The sequence below is a fragment of the Zalophus californianus genome, chromosome 13 (assembly GCF_009762305.2).
Source record: "Zalophus californianus isolate mZalCal1 chromosome 13, mZalCal1.pri.v2, whole genome shotgun sequence".
NCBI lineage: Eukaryota > Metazoa > Chordata > Mammalia > Carnivora > Otariidae > Zalophus > Zalophus californianus.
This window is the reverse complement of record NC_045607.1, coordinates 8795035-8815466: the sequence shown is the minus strand read 5'-3', so window position 1 is coordinate 8815466 and position 20432 is coordinate 8795035. Positions and strand designations below refer to the sequence as shown.

Below are 20432 nucleotides of genomic sequence, written 5' to 3'. Positions count from 1 at the left end.
GCCAAGGTGAGCAGGATTGTCCCAGCCCTGTATGCCCAGGGATGAAGAGCAGGCAGAGGACCTCAGAGGACACCCTGGCAGAATGGGCTGCGGAGGGGCGTCTAGAAAGCTCCATGGTAGAGACCAGGAATGCCTCCTTGTCCGGGAGTGATGGAACTCTGTCGAGAATCCTAGATGGGCCAGTCTCCAAAGGTGGCATTCCGGAGTTACGTGTAGAGCCCCCTCTCTGTCAGGCCCTGTCTGGGCATTAGGGAGGCCTGGGAACAAGACGGATGCAGGCCTTGCCCTGCATCGTGAGCCCTTGGGGAGCTCATGATGAAGGGGGCAGGCGGCCCAGAGGAGACCCAGTCAGATGGGCCCTGGGGGGCGCTGAGCCGGGCGGGGTCTAGCCAAGGGAAGACAGATGCCAGGAGCAGGCCCAGCACATAGTAGGGGCTCAGGGATTGTCCCCATCATGATTTCCAGTTGCCCATCTAATGCAGCAGTCCGCCCCTGTTTGTCAGCACCCCAGAGTGCCAGGCTCTGAACACACCCTAATGCTGTCTGTGAGCTGCTGTCTTAGACGAGTCTAAGTCTCTTGACCTTTCTGATCCTCAGTTTCCTCATCTGTACAAGGGGTACAACTGTTCCTTTTCTCCAGGTCATTGGAAGGATTAACAGTAGGAGGATGTGAAGCATTTAGCACAAAGCTCATTATTCAAAAAACAACAAGGGAAAGAAATGTGTCCTGTACAGCTGTTATTACTGTAGTGTGGTCATTAGTATTTTTGTTACTAAAAAGAGTTCTGACAGAATAAGCCCCAGGAAGGCCAGTTGACACCAACCCCCCCCACCCCGGCCAGGCCTCCAGAGCCTGATTTGCCCCCTTCTTTTCCCTCTCCCCCACCTCCTTGGGGCCGGCCCCCGCCTCCCCCCTCCTCCACCCAGTCCACAGGGAGCCAGAAGCAGAGGTCGCTCAGCTGGTCCAGTCTTGCTGGCGCTGCAGCCTCACAGAGGACAGAAGCAGGGAAAGGCCGGGTGGTGGGGCTAATCCCGTGGGTGAAGGGTCGTGATGAAGGGAAGGGTGCTTAGGGAGGGGATGCCTGGAGGAAGGGGTAGTGAAGACTGCCTGGGAAGGCTGAAAAGCTTGTATCAGGCAGGAGATGTTTGGACAGAGTCAGGGAAGGCAAGGAGGAGGGTGTAGACCGGCCCAAAGTCATGGAAGACAGTGGCCTGTGAGGAGAAAGCGTTCCCTCCCGTCCGCTCCCCTCCCAGCTCCGTCCCTGTCCGGGATCTCCTCAGGGTCACCACAGTTCAGCAGACCTGTTCAGAGTCCTAGCACCTGCTCCGTACCAACCCCTGGCTGAGCTTGTCACACGAACCGCACCGTGTGAAGCCCCTAACAGGCCTGAGACGTGGAAGTGATTATCATTCCCATTTTACAGATAAGGAGACTGAGGCTCAGAAGGGGGAGGCAGCCTGCCCAAGGCCACGCAGCCACCTCACAGCCAGGTCTGACTGGAGCCCCTGCCCCTCCCCAATCCCCCCGCACTCCTCTTCCAGGCAACTGCTTGTCATCTGCTCGTTCATCGCCCACATGTCACGTGGGGAGCAGGCAGAGCGTCCTGGCGCTCACACGAAAGGCAAGGGGGCGGATCACTGGGTCCTGAGGAGACTGGGCACAGGTACAAGGAGGAGGGGGGTGGGAGAAGATTTTGAAAACCCTGAGTAATTGGAGGAGATGCTGTGACCAGGGCACTCCAGGCTTAGAGGCTGACACGCCCAGAGGGTCTTAGTCATTCTCTACACGGGACTCGTGACACAACACAGTCACACCCATGACCTTGGAGGCTCAGAGGAATGAATGTGTGTTTCAGAGACCGGTGGTCCCAATCATGCTTCTGTCACTTTTCTGCCACTTAACCCCAACTTCTTCCCCTATAAATTGGGCCATCTGAAAACCCCAACCAAGATCCCCCGCAAATGAAGAAATGGAAGCAGCCGTTTGTCATGATTGCTCCTACTAGTATTAAAATTGCATGAGATTGCATCTGAGGAAACCGGAGCCCAGAGAGGCTGCTCAGAGGTCACCCAGCTGGGAAGGGGGTGGGTTAGACTCAGGCCCGCCTGCTGGAAGCTCCTAGGACTGCACCGCTTGGTTGTGTGGGCTGCTGCCTTCTGGGGGAGACGGGGGAGAGCCCGAGCCCAAGCCTGCCCCCTGGGCTGCTGGCCCTTCAGCGCTGGGCAGTGGGGAGGCCTCCCCCTCCACGGCTCAGGGACGGGTACTGGGGATGGTAAGTGACGCAGTGACAGCCATTTCCTGCAGAAGGGCAGCCTGATGACAGCCCAAGAGTTCTCTGGGTGTCCTTGATGCCGGCACCTTCTCCAACACCCCTTTCAGCCCCAGCCCTTCTGAGGCCTTGGTCTCACATAGGACCTAGGACCACACTTGGGGCTTCCTCCCTCCTTTCTGGTGTTTACTGCGAGGCTGCTGTGTGTGGCCTTGTCCCAGGCACTGAGGACACAAGTCAGACACAGCCCTGTCCGCAAAGAGCTCACTGTCCAGGGTGGGGGGAGCATGTCCCTGGCGGTACCTTGGTCAGGGCTCTGATGGAGAAAGCATGGAACATTGTAGACCACAGGAACGGGGCTCCTCTCCCAGACTGAGGGATGTGGAGCAGGGTGCTTCCTGGAGGAAGAGCTATCCACCCTGAGGGCAGGGGGATTATCCTGGTAAAGAGGGGAGTGGAGCAGTTTTGGGGCAGAGGGACCAGCATGTGCAAGGCCTGGAAGTGGGCCATGGTGGGGGTGCAGAGAGAGGTCAGATCATGCAAGGTCTTGAAGACTGTGCTGGGAAATCTGGCCTTTACTCTAGGGGCCACTGGAAGCCATTGAAGAATTCTAAGCAGGAGAGTGTCGAGGTCAGATTTGAGCCTGAAACTCACTCTGCTGTGTGGATTACAGGGGGAGCAGGGCAGGACCAGAGAGGAAGGGGCCCTGCAAGGCTGTGTTGAGGTGTGAGTGCAAATGGCTGTAAGTACAAGTGTGCATGGGTGTCTGTGTGGGTGTCACCAGACCTGGCCTATGGTGGGGACTCAGTGAGTATGTATGGGACTCACACGTCAGTGGGCGCTGGGCATCCATGTCTGTGTCTCTGTTGGGTGCACGTGGGCATGCGTCTCTGTGGGTCCATCAGCAATGGTGCTGTGTGTCCCTGTGTGTCTCTGTGTTTTCAAGGGTATGAGTGTGTGTGTGTGTGTGTGTGTGTGTGTGCGCGCGCGCGCGTGCGTGCACAGCTCTCTGTCCAGCTGTTCTGTCCCGGAGAAGCCCAGGGAGCCTCCGGCCAGAGCGCAGGAAGCTGCTGGCCTCAGCTGGACCAGCCCACTCTGGCCTGGTTACCACCTGGTCTTGACACCCGGTCCATGGCCGGGGGCTGCCGTCCCCACCCCTGCCTAGCTTTCCTGCCCTGCCGGCGGGGGGTGGGGGGGATGGGGGGGTGGTTATCACTGCTGTAAATCATCCCCAACAGTTTCATCCCTGCAGTACCTACCCAGCTCACTGCGTCGGAGCTGATGGCAGGCGGGTGGTGGGTGCGGGTGGTGGGCACAGCGCTCAGAACAGGCAGCATCTGGAGAGGCAGGTTCAGTGCCTCGTCGGGGGACTGGCTTATCCTGTCGCATCTGAATGGGGACTGGCTTATCCTGTCGCATCTGAATGCTGGCGCAGACGCTGGAGGGCTGGTGGTGGTGGGGACGCCTGTGCTGGTGTGTGGGTCCCTGCGAGCGCTACTGTGTGTGCGTGCTGCTCTGTGGGTGTGCCCGTGTGTCCGCATTCATCCTGTGTGCCTGCCTGTCTGTGAGCTCACGTCTCGGTGCACACGCATGTTTGTACCGTCTGCCTGTATCTGTGTGTGTCAGCAAGCGGGGGAGTGTGTGTGTGTGTGTGTGTGTGTGTGTGTGTGTGTGGACATGGGTAATTCCGCGGTATGTGTGAGTGTCCGTGTTAGGGTCGCTGTGCGCGCACTCGCGCGTCAGCCATTGTGCGCTGGTAATAGCGGGGCGGGGGAGGGTGCACACACACGTGTCGGTGAGGGCACTACGTGTGTGTGCGTGTGTCGGGGGGGTACGGACACAGGGGTTGGGTATGACGAGTGGAGCCGCAGATGGCTCCTCCTGGACTGTGACGTGTGTGGCCACAGCTCCAAGAGCCCAGCCCAGGTTCCAGCAGGAATTTTGTCACCTTTATTGTAGGATGAAGGGTGCAGGGCGGGCTGGGATGGTAGAAGACTGTTCTGGGACTGGTGCAGCAGCCAGCAGGCCAGCCCCCTCCCCACTCCCTCTCAGAGGTAGGAGCAGGCGGCAGGCCCTCCCCCATCCCTCCGTCCCCCCTCCCTCCTCTACCGCCTCATCTTCTGCCTCTCTGTCTTCTCAGATGCTGGGCCCAGGCTTAGCTTTATGGCCACAGGTGTGGACACTTAGGAACTTAGGACGCCGTCCCCCGAGGTGGAACCCAGACCCTGGGAGGAGACAGACACTCCTCCCTCCTCTTCCGCGGCCCCTACTAGGGGCCTCCTTTGGGCCTGTGGTCAAGGAGCCTCATCAGTGTGCCCAAGCTGGGGTCCCAGGGGTCTCAGGGCCTGGAAGCTCATGGAGAGGGGCCAAGATGGTACAGTGCTGGGTCGGGGGGGGCAGGTTCCTGAAAGCCCGAGGAGCCCCCAGCCCAGGTGAGCCCCCTGCTAGTGTCCCGGACAGGTGTGTTCCAGTGGATGTGCCCTGGCTGGCATATCCTCACAGGTGTGCCCCAACCCAGGGCCCCCAACAGGTGTGCCAGTTTTCCTGGGAGGAATGAGCAGAGCTGGCTCGCTGGGCCCAACAGGGGTGAGTGGCCGGGGCCTCCAGGGTTCTGCGGGCTCCCTGCCGACTGCACCCACCCCCAGCCCGGAGGCCAGTGCCCTGCCGCCGCCGCCACTGCTGCCCTGCCCAGGGGCCCTGCCACCCGAGGGAGCTGACCCCGACCCCAGCCGGCCCCCCACATCCCCCCACGTCCCCAGCTTGGGGGCTCACAAAGGGAGAGGAGGGAAAAGAAAAATCGCAGAGATTTGTCTTGTCTGGGGCTGACAGCGGAGCGAGTGATTGCCAGGCCCGCTTGGCAGTTTTTAATCATTTTATCTCTGTTCTCGGCTCTCCGGGGAGACAGCCAGTGCTTAGCAGTCTGCTCAGAAAGACCTCGGGGCGCGTGGCGCAGCGGCGGCTCCGAGCTCCCATTATTAGCTGTGCTCTTCGGAGCGCGCTCCGATCTCTCCCGGGGGAGCCGGTGAAAAATTAACACGGGCCGGCGGCGCGGGCGCCCGATGTAACTGTAATTACTCCATTGATATTCCTCACACAATAGCGCTGTCATCAGTCATTTACATAAACTTTCTCTCGCAAAGACGGGCGGAGGTGCCTAATCCTATTGGGTGCTTCCACTGCATGCATTATACATGGCGGCGGGGCTCCTAGGTGAGGAGAGGGGAGGGAGGGGAGGAGAGAAGCAAGGGAGGGGAAGAGGCGGGAAGGAGAATCGGAGAGGGAAGGAATGAGGGGGGAAGGAGAGGAGCTAAGGGGCGAGCACAGGGCCAGCTGGGTGGGGCAGGGTCCCCCCACCCCCACCCCGAGCCAGCAGCCACCCTACCCTGCAGAGGGTAGGATAGCCAAGGCCTGGAGGGTGGGGGTTCCAACAAAGCCTCGCGCCGCCCCCTTGTCCCCCTCCCCGCCCCTTTACCCACCCCGGGGGCCAGGCCCCAGCCCCACTGGGCATCTGGGCTCTGGCTGGAGGCTCTTCAGCTGCTAAGGAGTTAAAACCTCTCTGGAAATTACCCCCGTAATGACCTAATTAAAGACTTCAGGGCCACCTACTCCAGGGTGAAAGCTAATAACAGCCGCCCAACAATAATAACCCGATGGAGCCCCCCTGTTATTATAGCAGCCTCACCCCCCCTTCCCACCGCCCTCGCCTGACCCCCTCCTCTGGTCCTGCCTGCACAAGCTGCTGGTGGCTGGGGAGGGCCAGGGTCTGAGCCCCCAGCTGGGCAGAGAAGGGCTCAGGATGGGACCAAGGGGAGAGGCCTGGGATAGTCAAATTTCCGTTGCTGAATATTTAATGAAGCCTGCACGGTTTATTTGGTTGGCCTGTCGATTTTTATTCCTCTGTCAATAGCTTCTCATATGTGGGGCTGCGATGATCTTTAGCAGGGCCTCTCCAGGGACGGCTGCCACTAAATGCAATTATGGATTTTATACCTCAATGTGTTTGATATTTCCACTGATCTAATTTGCAGCCTGGTAGTTTATTGTTTGGCATTTTAATGGCGTTCAAATGCTATGGGAAATTTGATTTCTTTTTATAATTCCTCCTTAACGCAGTTAATGTGGGTGGCGGGATGGCCCAGATTTTAGAGCCCAATGTATAGAAAGAAGAAGGGAGAAGAGAACACACCCTTGTATATATTTAAGGATATGTCCATTGAAGGGAGCTCTCCCTCTGCGCCGTGGGGCCCAGGTGCCTGTCTGCCTGCCTCCGGGTCAGGGATCTCTGCCGGCTGCTGTCGGAGCTGGGGCCGAGGTGTGGGGAAGCTGACTGTGGCACCCAGGGTGAGGCAGAGGGGCCAGCAGACAGCCCATTGCTCCCGCTGTCTTGAGCTCTGTGGCCTGCAAGCCTTGTCACAGGACCTCTCCATGTGGCTTTTGGGTCACTGCCCTGTCCTGTTTTGAGCAGCTGCAGAGTCAGGGAGGCCAGGCCTCCCACTGCCCCTGGCTTTTGTGGCCTGCATCTGAGGGCAGGGGCTACCTCGGTCCTGGGCGTTTGAGACTGGGGGTGACTCTGACATGCCTTGTCATCTGAGTGACAAGTCCTTGCGGGGCCCTCGGCCACATTCACCAAATGTATCCACTTCCAGGTCCCAGGTCGGGGATGTCCCCGACATCCCCTGCCTATACCTCTCCTTGCCCTTCTGTCTTACTTGGAAAAGCTAAGCTTGGGGACATGGCCAGGGCAGGCCTTGGCTGCTCCATATCCCAGACCTGGGTTCCGGGAGGCTGTGCTGGTTCTTTTCTAGGCCGGACGAGAGAACACAGAGTAAGCTCAAGTCCACAGAGCAAGGTGGAGGTGTCCCCCGCCTCCTGGGGGTAGCTCCCCTGAGCGGAGCCACCTTCTTCTCTGACAGTGAGTGCTCAGGCTGGGCAGCCAGCCAGGAGTGGCCTTCTGCCCTTGGTTAGCAGGGTGGGGCCACAGAGGACACTTGGAGAGCCTGCTCCCAGGACCTCCCTGCCCGTGGCAAGACAACTTGGGCCTGACTACCAACAGTTGTTCCAGATTTTCTAAAACATCTTCTGGGAAAAAGGAGTCCAGAAAAGCTCAGGAAACTTTCCCAAGCGGCCTTCCTGGGAAGTGAGCAGGGAAAATGGTCCTGGGTCCCAGGGCTCCCCTGGGCAGGCAGCCTGGCATGAGGCACAAAAGGGAACTCATCTGTAGGCCTTCCAGGGAGGGTCTGTCCAGGCTCCCCATGGCCTGCAGATTCCAAGTTCTGGTTTGGAAGTTCACCTTTCCTGAACACAAGGGAGCCTGGAGTCCAGGACTCTGGGGATGCAGAAGTAATTCCAACTGCTCTTTACTGGACACTCACACTCACTGTGTGCCCAGCAGCATGCTAAATGCTTTGAACACACATTATCTTGTTGCATTCTCAGGAAACGTAGGTGTTATTATTATCCCCATTTCACAGACTGAGGCTCTGAGAGATATATAACACTTGCCTCGGGTCATAGCCAGGACATGAACCCAAGTGTGTGTCGCTTCCGAGGTCCTGCTCTTAACCTTGGTGCCTGATAGTATGGTCTTCCCAGTGCTGGGCTGGGCGTGCCTGCTCAGCGAGAGATGGTCACCCCTTAGCTGGGACACCTCCTCCTTCCTTTCCCCTCCCCCTCCTCAGTATCACTGGCCCCAGTTTTTCTGTCCCTGGGCCAGTCCACTACATAACCCACCAGGCTGCTGGCTTAGCCACAATGGGTGGTTTCTGTTTTGGAGGGAATTGTGCATTTCTTGGGAAGGATTGGCTGTCCTTTCCATCTTCTGGGGGATTCTCACCCCGCCATGTTTCCCAGGCTTCTGCTGTGTTCAGTCCATTTTCCACATGGCTGCTATTCTCAATACCAGTCCCACCAGCTCCTTGCCCCCTGAAATATAAGCAGTTGTGGTGACTGCTCACACTCCCGGGCCAGGCCCTGGGCGAGCACTTCACACACATGCTCGCACAACTCCGTGAGATAGGGAGCTGGTCATCCCCATTTTACAGATGAGGAAGCTGAGGCTCAGAGAGCACACATTCCTGCTAGGGTCATAGTGAGACTCGAGAGCTTCCCCTTGACATCCCCTGCCCCCCCCCCGCCCCGACTAGAACAGTTCTATTATCCCTCATGCCACCTAATGCCATGGCAGTCTATGTTCAAATGTGTCCCCGGCCAGCTCAGGGGGCCTAACAGGGCAGGGGCTAGACTGTCCTGCTCAGAGCCTGTCTCCTGCTGCAAAGGGCCTGGCACACCCCGGATCACAGAAAGACTGTTGAACAAATGACTGAGTGAATGAGTGAAGCCCCAAAGCCCATGCTTCGACCTCTCCTTACAGCCATTCTGAGATCTGGGACCTTCAGGAGAGATTCCGGTCTGCATGCCAGGTGCCAAGGTTGTTCACGGCTTTCTTCCCACGTACCCCTCACATCCCATCACCAGATGCCCAGTTCTCCCAATTCTCACTTTCCCGGACACACAACTGTCTTTCTTGCGTCCGTATGCCCGTCCCCTCCACCAAGAATAGCTTTCCTTTCCCTTCACTAGGCAAACTCTGCTCATCCTTATAAGACCCAGCTCTGGGGTCTGTCCCCTGGCAGCCTCTGTCGTCGCCCTGGTGGGCTAGTCCTGCCCCCCCGGGGTGCCCCAGCCACCTCAGCCCTCCTCACACTGCCTTGCCACCATCCTCGCCACTGACCCTGGCCGTAGCTGGAGATGAGCCGTCCTGTTAGACACCGGGGAGGATCTGTTGAATGAATGAACGAGTGAGTGAGTGAAGGTAGGAAGCAAGGAGAAGGAACACTTCCCTTGGTCCTCTCAGGTTCCCTGTCCGGTTCCTGTCCATCCTGGAGGTTTGAGACAAATTGGGCTCTGGCTGACTCAGAAACTCCCACCCTGGGGGGGAAGGGACAACGGAGTGAACCATCCAGCCTAAGTGTGGACGGGACACTGTCAGCAGGTGATGGATAAGCAGCCCCCTCGGGTAGCCTCACCCTGTCCTGAGAGCTGTCTGAGTGTTAAGTGCTCCCCTCCCTCCCCCCCCCCCCAATCAGCAGTGAAATCAGACCTGAGTAATCTGATGTTCCACTTAGGAAAGAAAACAGGATTCCCCAGCCTGGGAGAAGGCTGAGGCTGTGGTGGGCAGGGGGACAGCCCGCTAGCATCAGCATCAGCATCAGCATCAGCATCAGGGGCCTGATAAGATCTTCACAGCTTGTTATCCTGGTAAGGCTGACTTGTGTGCACGGCTGGCGGGGAGCTCTCCAGGTAGCCGGGTCTGCTGTCTGGAACCTGCCTGTGCAGAGGTATGTGTGGAGACAGCTGCAGGAGGGACTTTGGTCCCAAGGCCTCCGTCTGCCCCCAAGAGGGCCAACTTTCCATCCTTGAGCCTTCGCCTGCATGTCCCAATAGAGCCCAGGAGAATGGATCAACATGGGCAGTACGGTGGGCCACACAGACCTGGGATCAGCCTGAGCCTAGCTCGGCCACTTCCCTGCTGTGTACCCTTGGGCAAGTCATACACCCTCTCTGAACCTCAGTTGCCTACTCTGTAACTGGAGCACAACGCCTACCCCTGGACTGTTGACAAGATTTAGTGACATCCCATTTGTCCCTAATACAGCTGAGCAGATCAACCAATTAGGTGACTGTGTCATTCACTGTCTAAACCAGGGATACTTTCAGAGTAAAAGGGGATGTTATTCTTAATTATGCTGGGGCCACAGGTATAAACCAGGATTGTCCCAGGCATCCTAGGATCTACAGTCACCTGTCTGCAGATCAGGAACAGGTATGACAAAGTGTGTCATGGGTGCTCCCTTATCCTTCCCCAGTGCTGGTTGGTAGGCAAGGGCTCCTGGGGTCTTAAAAAAGGGATTAGCTAGGGGCGCCCCGGGGGAGCTCGGATGGTTAAGCATCTGCCTTCAGCTCAGGTCATGATCTCTGGGTCCTGGGATCGAGCCCCGCGTCAGGCTCCCGCCTCAGCGAGAAGTCTGCTTCTCCCTCTCCCTCTGCCTCTCTGCCCTGCTCATGTTGTCTCTCTGCCTCTGTCTTAAATGAAAAAAAAAATCTTTAAAAAAGGGGGTGTTAGCTAGAAACAATACAGCGTAACACTTATGGAGCACTTACTGCAGACCAGGCACTGTGTTTCCTCATGGAATTGTCACAATAGCCCTATGAGGTAGACACCACTTCACAGGTGAGGAAACAGGCTCAGAGGAGACAAGTGACTTGCCAACGTCTCACAGCCAGGAAGGGGCAGAAGTGGGGCCCGGAAACAGGGCTACTGGGCTGCCAAGCTGGAGACGCATCTGCTCGCCCCCGCTGCCCACTTCCCACCAGGGCAGGCCAGGCCGTCTGTCCCAGCCGCACAGAGGGACCCGGCTCATCCTGCCAGGTAACGGGGCTGCCGGCTCTCGGGGGTTCAGGCCCCGGGCCTTCCACGTCCTGTGTCCCACCAGCAGGGCATCCGCAGCGTCGGGTCTCCCAGGCTGGAGAGTCTCCCCCATCAGCTCAGCAGCTGTCAGGATTAAAGAATGAGATGGGGAGAGAAATCCATAAACTGCGGGTTTTGAAAAACCTGTTTGTTGGGTGAGCTATTGATTGACCGAAGGCCCCTCCCAAGTCACCATTTAAGCTTAATGGCCGACAGAGGATGGTGAGGTCAGGCAGGGAGAAGGGAGAGGGAAGATGTGTGTCTCCCCCCACTCCGCCCATCCCCCATCCCCATCACGGCCTCCTGCCTACTGCCCTCCCAGAATTCCCAGAATAACTTGCTTGGGCATCCCATGGCAGTCCCCTTCTCCCGTACTTTGGGGATCAGCTGTTCCCTAAATCTGAAGCTCCCGGTTTCCACCTCCTCATAGTGAGATTGTGGTGTGAAATGCACAGAGTGGTGCCCTTGATGAAGCATCAGGGGAAGAGAGTGGCTTTGCCCCCCAGCTGAACGGAGTAAGGCTCCTACCCTGCCACTTCCTAGCCATGGGAGCTTGGGCGAGTGACTGCTCCTCCCTAAGCTTCCACTTCCTCTGTAAAATGCGACTACCAAACTCCTTGCAGGGTTCAAGGAGACTCAGATTTCCTCTTGGCCGGTCTTGACACTGAGGGAAGTTCTGGGTGCATCTTTCTGAGTCAGGAGCTGGTGGAGACGGGCATGTTTCACTTGGGATTCTCTGGAGCAAGACAGGCCCTCTCAGTGATTATGCTGAGTTCCTCAGAATCCCTGCCAAGAGCTGTCAGGCACTGGGGGTCCTGGGGGCTTCTCCTGCCCCCCCCCCAGCCCACCTGCTGTCAGTCTTACCCCAGAGAGGCCCTCTGCTCCCCTCCCACCTGGTCCCAGCAGCAGCAAGCATCCTACCTCACTGTGTTCTTCCAGCTCGCTCCTGATTTGTGTTCATCTGGCAGGGTCCCCTCCACCCCACCGGAGGTCCCTGGTGAGGAGCCTTCCTTAGACCGGGGAGCCCACCTCTCAAATAGACACCCCCTCCACATCACATGGGCACATTTCCCCAGAACTCTGCATTTGACCCTCAGCAGACCCTTCGCTGGCACCTCCTCTGGGCCTGTCAGCCCTGTGGAAGGGCACAGGGAGGATTCATACCTGGACCCTGTCCTTAGGGAGCACTCAGTGTGATAAGGGAGACAGATGTGGACACCAGGGATACAAAGCTAGGGTGATCCCTACTGTGCTTGAGGGAAGTCCTAGGGCCCGACAGGGAGCAGAATGACTTCTAATGCAGCCCTCCCCGCAGGGTACCCGGCTTGGCAAGCTGAGCAGGGACTGAATTTCAACCGATTACCCCTCTGAAGAGCATCTTGTTCAGTGAAAAACCTATACAACCATACAGAGCAGGCTAGAAGAAAGCAAGATCCATGGAGAGGACAGTCCTGTAGACCCTTTGAGTCAGAGTCGGTGCTCACAAGGTGGAAGGCGGAGGATCTGCCCTGCAGGGCCCTTGAGCACACACGGAGAGGGCAGGGGATGATGTCATTTGAGAGTGGACCCAAGGAAAGGAAGTGGAGCTTGTCCTCAGAATTCTCAGATTCTGTGTTTAAGAGTTTTGAGTTGAGACTAGAGTCCAAAGGGAGCCACAGCAAGGTTTTAAGCAAGGGAGCAGTGACATCCCAACTGCTTCTTGGGGAGTGGGTTAGTGGGGAAAAGCTGATGAGGGAGGATGTTTAAGGAAACAGTCCCGCTGTACTCTGGGATGGAAGAGCAGTGAAGGGTGGGCCTGCCCTGGCTCGTTCAGAACGCTTAGTACAGTATCTGGTGCCCAGCAGACACTCAACTATGAGTGGATTATTGACCCAGGGCACAGAGGGTTAGAATCTTGGCTTGGTTCTCCTTCTTTGAGACCTGAGATCCCTGGCTTCTTGACCAGGGGCAAAACATTGGGCTAACCTCTTTTCTTCCTTTTGAGAAGAGAAAGAGACCCTCAGTTTGCTTCCATGTGACATGGGGTGATGCCCCAGAGTAGAACGTGAATGACAAAAGGAATGTCTGAGTGCCTAGAAAGGCAGGAAGGTGTGCCGACCCCCCCTTACCCATTTGTCCAGCCACCACACCCTTTCCACCCATCCACCCATCCACCCGCCCATTCATCTAGCCATCCATCTGTCCACCCATCCATCTGTTCATCTACTCATCCACCCATCCATCCATCTCTCTACCACCTATCCGTTTAACCCATCTACCCTTCATTTGTCCATCCATCCATCCACTCATCCACCCATCCCTCTGTTCACCCGCCCACCCATCCTCCCATCTCCCTCTTCATCTATCCATCCACCTACCTGACCATCTACCTGTCTGTCTGTCCATCCATCCGCCCACTCATCCAGCCGGCCAGTAGTCACTGAGGGTCTACTCCATACCAGACCCCGTGTTAGACAAATGAAGATGTAACAGTGAAACATACAGACACAGCCTGCCCTCGTGGGCTCACAGTCCGGCGCAGGAGACAGACAAGTAGTCAGATAACTAGGTGCAGCATACTCTACTCCAATGGCACCAGGGCCGGTTTGCACATTTGTAGGATAAGCCCCTTAGCTCCTGGGTTCCATTTCTGGGGGATGAGCAGAGTCTAGCTCTTAGAGACAGTGTTCCCGGAATCACTCTTGGTCCAGTCCAAGTGTCTTTCTTGAGCTCCTCCCCTGTGCCAGACCCTGTTCTAATGCTGGGCCACTGCAGGCAAGGTCCTTGCCCTGGGGGTTGGGGGGCGGGGGGCGGGCAGGGTGTTCGCTCACACTGTGTGCTGGCTTTAGAGTTGCTGAGGGGCATTGAGCAAAGTCATGGCCTAAAGGGCGGGGGGAGGGATGTAGGTGGGGGGGGGGGATACGCACAGAACACAATACTTGCCCTAAAAGCTCTAGAGTCAAGGTTCAGGGGTCTGCTAAAAGGAAGGACTAACATATTTTGCTTTGGTGGGTCTGGAAGGTCTTACTTAGGTAAGAGGCGACAAATAAACTCACTCTTCAATAAATATCCTTTTTCTTATTATTACTCCCAAAGCAACGCATGCTAGGAAAAATTCAGCTGATAGAGAATATAAACTGTACAAACAAAAATGGGAATCATCCCTTCCCTCCCCATCCCCAGCCAGGACCAGTCCCTGGAGATAGACTCCTGCAGAGGATGAGATAAATTCCTCCAGACATTGTTCTGCACATTCACTTCCAGTTCTCCATGCATAACTTTTGGACAGAATGGGATTATGCTGCATGTGCTGTTTGGCAACTTGCAGTTCCTGAACAGTGCTTTTCATGTCAGCGTATCAGTGCCTCTTCATTGTCCACTGGCCCAGTTCCCACGTGATGGACAGGGGGTTTTCGTCAGATTTTCACTGTGACGCCCACTTCCACGGTGAACGGCCTTGCACAACAACCCAGATGCGCAAGAACTGGGTTAGGATGTGGACTGGAAGCCCATGGGACGGACCCAAGGGGAAAGGCTTTGACAGTAGACAGCAGATGCAAACACCCAGAAACGCGGGGCACCGTCTGCCTGGTCTGGGGAGCGGTCAGTGGCCCCGGGGTGGCTCAAGCGCTGTGTGCCTGGATGACCCTCTCAGGAAGCCACTCAGGGAGGAGGCTCAGAGCTGGTGGGGGAGAGGAAGGCAGCTCTTCAGCATGTGGCCCTGACTCTATGCGGTATGCATTTATATTTTTTCTGCACGTTGTGAAATTCATAACACTCGGTAATGACTTCCTCACTGTAGTGGGTAAAGAGAAGGAAAGGGAAAAAAAAGGCCCTTGAAGAAAAATGAACCGTGGCGGGTGTGGACTCCATTTGTAACAATATGGAAATTGATTGTTGAGTCCGAGGAATATTTTGTAGTTTGCTTAGCTGTGCTTGGCACTAATAGCAGGGAACATTAGTGAACCCAGGGAATGAGTTATGGGCACATTAAGGAGGCCTCGAGGCAGGCCCCAGCCCCTCGGGTCTGCCTGCCATGGGCACCAGCCCCCTCCTGCCCTGGGAGAACCGGGTGGGGCTGGAGCCCTGCAGCTGGAGAAGAACACAGGTGCCATCTGGGCAGAGTGGTGGGGACAGGACTTGGGTTCCAATCTCAACTCCTCTCACGTGCTTGCTGTATTACCTTGTGCAGGTGACTTGGCCTCTCTCAGTCTTCGATTTCTCATCTGTACAATGGTGCTAATCATCCCTCGCCCAGGGGAGTTTGGGAATATTGGGGAAAATAATGAATATAAAGCGAGGAGCACAGCGATGGGCGCGGTGGGGGCTCAGCAAGCCAGAGGGATAGGTGACTGCACTGACGTGTGGATGGATGCCTCTCCAACCGAAGATAGTGGCTGGAAGCTGGCAGGATTGATGCTGGGCTGCCGGTGGGCGGCGTTAGGAATGAGTAACAGGCTGCCCGGGACCATAAAGGCCACCAGGACTGAAGAGGCTGCAACAGTAGGGACCCCAAATTGGGACCAAGTAACTGGGTGGAGGGAGGCAATGATTCCAGCCCTGTCTACATTCGAGCAACTTCCAGACTCGGAGCTCCCCTGGGTGGGGCATCAACCACATACGTCCTAACTGGCTCGTGTGAGGGCTCTGCAGGCCCCTCAGGCTCTGCTGACCCGAAGTCATGGTTCCCGCCCATCCAGAACCTTACTTCTTTGGTGAGAGGCACGCATCATCCTCATGGGTATTTAGGTCAGCTTCTTCGATGCCTCTCTGTCCCTCACCTCCTATATCCTGCCTGTTTGACCCCTGGACTGTCACTCAGATCTGTCCCCTTCCCCCTGTACCTTCAGCCATCCCCCAATCCAGACCTCTCCGTCCTTCCCCTGAACAACTGCACAGACCTCCCCTTAGCCTCCCTGACCTCCAGCTGCCACTCCCCCCTAAAGTCAGAGTGCACTTCTTAAAATGTCAACCTGACCTTGTCACTTCCTTGCTTAAAAGCCTTCCGTGCTCTTCAGCACCCTTCCAAGGGATTCAAGACCTTCTAGGAGTTTCCCAGGGGCAGCTCCCCTGCTGAATCCCCTGCATCCTCTCAGCCTCCCCACCTCACGGATGCTCTAGCACCAGAGTTCTCAAAGACAAGCAGCCATCGGAATCCCCAGAGGGCTTGTTAAACTACAGATTGCTACTTCCACTTCCCCAGAGTTCTTGGTTCAGTAAACCGAGGGTAGGGCCCGAGGACTTGCGTTTCTAATAAGATTCTCGTTGACGCTGAGGCCACTATTCTGGGGAACCTCACTTTGAGAACCACTATTCGAAGCACACAAAATGTTTTTACTATGTTCAAACATCAGTTTTATCCCTACCTCCAAAGCTTTGCACCCTGCCCTACCTGCGGGCAAGAATGTTCTTCCTTCCTTTTCTCAGCCTGGGGGAACTCTCCTGTTCATCGTCTCCCCATGTCCCCAGGCAGAGGCCCACTGGGAGCCCTCCATCATGACACCCCTTTGTCCCTGTGGGTCCTGCACAGCTGGGAACTCTTGTCTGACCACCTCTGCATCTCTGTGCCCAGCTGCTGAACGCTGTGCAGGCAGGCCTCAGATAGAGGTCTCTCTGCTGTCAAGCACCGGGCCTGGCTGCCAGGGGCATGGGCCATTTGTAGGGATGCAGACCCGGGCAGCCCCCCTGGAGGCCAGAGAGAGCAGAGGCCTCCGGGAAGACAAACCAGAGCAGCTCTGACAGGTCAGCTGAAAGACAGGCGGGGCTCCGAGGGGGCAGCCGGGTGTTTTGTTTTAATCACGAGTGAGATGCTGACGTGGGCCTCCCTGGGGATGACGAGGGGGAGACCAGCCCCACGGGCGGTGGAGGCGTTTCTGCAAACAGTGAGGAAAGCCCAAGTCAGCAGCCACGGGGGAGGGGGCCTGGTTGTCCAGGGAAAGAGAACATTCGTTATGCCCGCGGAGAGGCCCGTGATGGCCCTTCGGCCCCTCCCTGGCTGCCTGGCTGCCGGGGCTGCCCACTCTCGGGCCTGGCCCCGCACGCCCCGCCCTGCCCGCCCTGCCCGCGGACCGCGTTGCCAGGGCCTCACAGGATCCCCGTTAGGAGCCTCCAAGCAACTGCAAGTTGTTGGTCGCAGCAAAACTTCGAGCGCATCCTTTCCGTGGGTGCCCTGGGCGGCCCTCGGCGGGCCGGGAAACTGCTCGCCACACCTATTTTAAACACCAGTGTAATGGTTTATGGCCCATGGAGGGATAATTACGGAGTGCAGAACCCGGCTTTTATGGCCCCTCCTCCCCGGGGCGCACTTAGAGAAACAGTATGTGTCATGTAGCCAATTTAGGTAATGATTCTGATAAAGATAAACGGAATTGTTTATTATAAGTAATTGGGTCTGCTAAGGCCCAGATGAGGCAGTGATGGGGGAAAGATGCACTTGGATGTGGGGGTGTGAGGACAGGGCCCTGGATGGGGCTCCAGGGTGGAGACAGGCCTGCTTCCCTCGCACTCTGTGTGTTTGTCTCTCTTCCCTCTCCCCCGTCTCCCTCTCTTCTCTGGGGCTGAATGGATCCTCCTCCATCTGCATCCTGGGCAGAGGCTGCTCCTGGGCATAAATAAATCATGGGGTTTTCTGTTGAGTCAGCTGAGTGGCAGGGAGGCACCTGGAAGGAGGGCTGGGAGGGGCAGGAGGGGGTTCCGACCCGCACTGGGCTCTAGGGCAACCTGGCCTCTCGGCTACAGACCCCATGCAGGTCCCTCGACCCCTGAGGGTTGGCGTCCTCCTGGCAGGCTGCCGGCAGGTGCAAGGGGGGTGGGGTGCAGGGAACTGGGGCAGCCCAGAGCTCAGACTGCAGAGCTGTCTCAAGGGGGGGGACGGTGGCCCCCTGTTGGGGGGTCTTTGTGAAGGATAAACAATGCGCGCGAAGGCCCTCTGAGCCCACCCCCGCCCCACAACACACACACCTGAGACCTCTAATTACGCCTCAGCCCCAGGCGGGGCCGTGGGAACTCTGCCCCTTTAACCTACCCACCTGACCCCTCTCCCCTAGGTCCAGGTCCTTCTGCCGAGGCCTCCTGGGTCTCAGCGCCTGGCCCTTTGGGGAGGAAAGGGGTCCTGAAGACCTGGATTCTGGAACTCTAGAGCCAGGGTCTCGAGGATTCCCCAGAAGCCAGGCCCTCAGCTGAGGGTTCAACAAGCAGGGATGTGCACCCACGGATCCTCTAAACCAGTGCCTTTGAGGGGGGTGGGGACTTACAAGCCAGAATCTTGGATGGAAGTTCCCGCATACTGGTTTGAGTGGGAGCCCCCCAACCAAGATTTGAGCTCAGGTGATCCCACAAAAGAGGGGACGCCTATAGCCCAGGGTTCTTGAGGTAGAGGACCCTACATGCCAGGGCTATTGAGACAAAAAGCAAAACCACAAGCCAGGGTGCCTGAGGTGTGGGGGGGGGGGCTTAGGTGGATACCCCATGAGGCTCCGGACGTCCCCACAAGCCAGGACCTTTGAGGCAGGGTCCCCATAACAGAGGCCCCCCAGTTGGCCCATCAGATCCAGGTGTAGGGGCCCCAGCTTGGCTGCCTGCGGCTGCGGCTCCCCCGGATCGAAACCCAAACCGGAGGAGCGACCTGTCACTGTGCCTGTGATCCGCGGCGTGATTGAGAGGGGGCGAGGCGGGGCGGGGCGGGGCGCAGGCCCCCAGGCAGCCCCTCTGTGTGGAGCGGCAGCACAGCAGGAGTCTGAGGAGGAGAAAAAGCGGGGATTTTCTCTTTCTTCCCGGCCTGCTTATCTGATCACAGCGGAGGGAAGGGCTCCGGTTCAAAGGCAGTGTCCTTATCAGCTGGGATTTGTTCGGGGCGTGATCCGTGCACCTGGCAGGGAAGCCTTCCTGCAGGTGGGGGGCGGGGCTCCAGATCTGTTCGCGCGCGCGCGCATCTTTGCGCGCGTCCACGGTCTCCGTGTCTCCGTGCGCGCAGGTCTGTGTGCCTGTGTGTGTGTGTGTGTGTGTGTGTGTGTGTGTGTGTGTGTGTGTGTGTGTGTGTGTCCATGTGTGCCCCGTCGGTCACTGTATCACTGCGCCAGTCCACGCACAGCTCCCTCCCGTTGCGTGACTTGGTGCGTTTGGGTGGGCTCAAAACGGAGCTGCTCTGCGCGGGGTCGCGGGAGGGACAAGAGGAAGGGGCTCAGGTCTGGCCTCGGGTGCTGGTCCCGGGAGCCGCGCCGGCCTGTGGGAACGAGGGGATGGAATGGTTGAGTGAGGTCACAGGTCACCCATGGGTACAGCAGGGACAGGAGGAGGAGGGTGGGGCACGACGTTGAGGTGTGACCCTGGTGATGTTTATGGGAAAGAAAGAACCTGTGGGAGAGGCCAGATTAGGTGAGCAGGGCTAATCCAGCCCAGGGCCAGGGAGGACGGAGGAGGAACACCAGCTAGAGGGCCAGGGTGCCCAAAGGCAGGGACCTGGCGGTGGGCGCCAGAGTGCCGCAGGGCCTGGCTCTTTTTGTGCTGGGAGTCGACTTAGCTTGAGACCCTTACCCTACCCCAAACCCATCCCCCCGCCCCACCTCCGTGGGGAGATCCCAAGCAACTGTCTTTTTAATTCATCTTTTTATTTTGAGGGAATTGTAGATTCGTGTGCAGTTGTAAGGCAAAATATAAAAAGATCCCTGTACCATTGGCCCAGTTTGTCCCAATGGAAACATCTCCTGTAACTAAAGTACAATATCGCAACTAGGACATTGACATCAATCCAGTGTCCCCATCGTATTCAGATTTCGCCTGCATTACATGTGTGCGTTGGTGTGTGAGCACTCGCATGCACACGCGTGCCTGTAGGTCGGTGTCAGTTTACCTCCTGTGCAGGCTCCTGTATCCACCACCACAGATGAGATACAGTCCAGATCTCTCTCAGACATGCGTCCCGTGGCCCTTTTATAACCATACCCCTCTCCCAACTCCCCCCACTGACCCCCACCCCTAACCCCTTGGGTTTTTTTTCGCTTGTTTAATCTTAGTGAATGACACCTCTATCTACCAGGCTTCCAAGCTGAAAATCAGGGCACTGTCCTGGTACATCTCTCCATTCCTGCCACCGAGCATCCAATCATCAATGCCTGGCCATTCACCTAATTCTTTTTTTGGGGGGGGGGCGGGGAGGGATTGAGAGAGAAATCTCGAGAAAAGGGAGTGGGGAGGGGGAGAGGGAGACAGAGAATCTCAAGCAGACTCCCCGCTGAGCACAGAGCCCGTCGCAGGGCTTGATCTCATGACCCTGACATCATGACCTGAGCCAAAATCCAGAGTCAGACACCTAACTGAGCCACCCAGGCGCCCCTCACCTCATCCTCATCATTTCTGGAACTCTTTCCTCTCCATCCTCCCGTCACTGCCCTGGCTCCTGGCTCCATTTTACCTGGCTTCTCCCCCTCCAGGCTTGGCCCCGCCAACCCACCCACTGTGCTGAACCTTCTCAAACGCAGCCTTCGCCGCATCACTGCAGACCCCAGATGTGTCCCAGCTCCACCGTTAGGACAGAAACACAAAACCCGCTGCTAGCTCTGCCTTGCCCACCTCCTTGGCCCCCACTTGCTTTGCCTCTGCATTCCAGCCATTCCGGGCTATGTGCCGGCCCTAGGATGCATCCCCACCCCTGGGGTCCAGCACCCACCCCTGCTTCTTCCTCTAGGGTCACTCCTTTCCCTCCTGCAGGTTTCAGCCGG

The 20432-nt window shown here is 57.3% G+C and overlaps 1 protein-coding gene and 1 long non-coding RNA gene across 2 annotated transcripts in view; one reads left to right on the top strand and one right to left on the bottom strand.

Annotated features, from left to right (window-relative positions):
• Positions 1-20432, top strand: part of LMX1B (LIM homeobox transcription factor 1 beta) — an 81026-nt gene that overhangs the window by 20715 nt on the left and 39879 nt on the right. The window lies entirely within an intron of this gene.
• On the bottom strand, positions 7582-9804 carry LOC118356172. The gene is made up of 3 exons (XR_004819506.1): positions 9370-9804; positions 9001-9048; positions 7582-8192 (listed from the first exon to the last, which is right to left on the bottom strand). It is a non-coding gene; the product is annotated as an uncharacterized LOC118356172 (long non-coding RNA).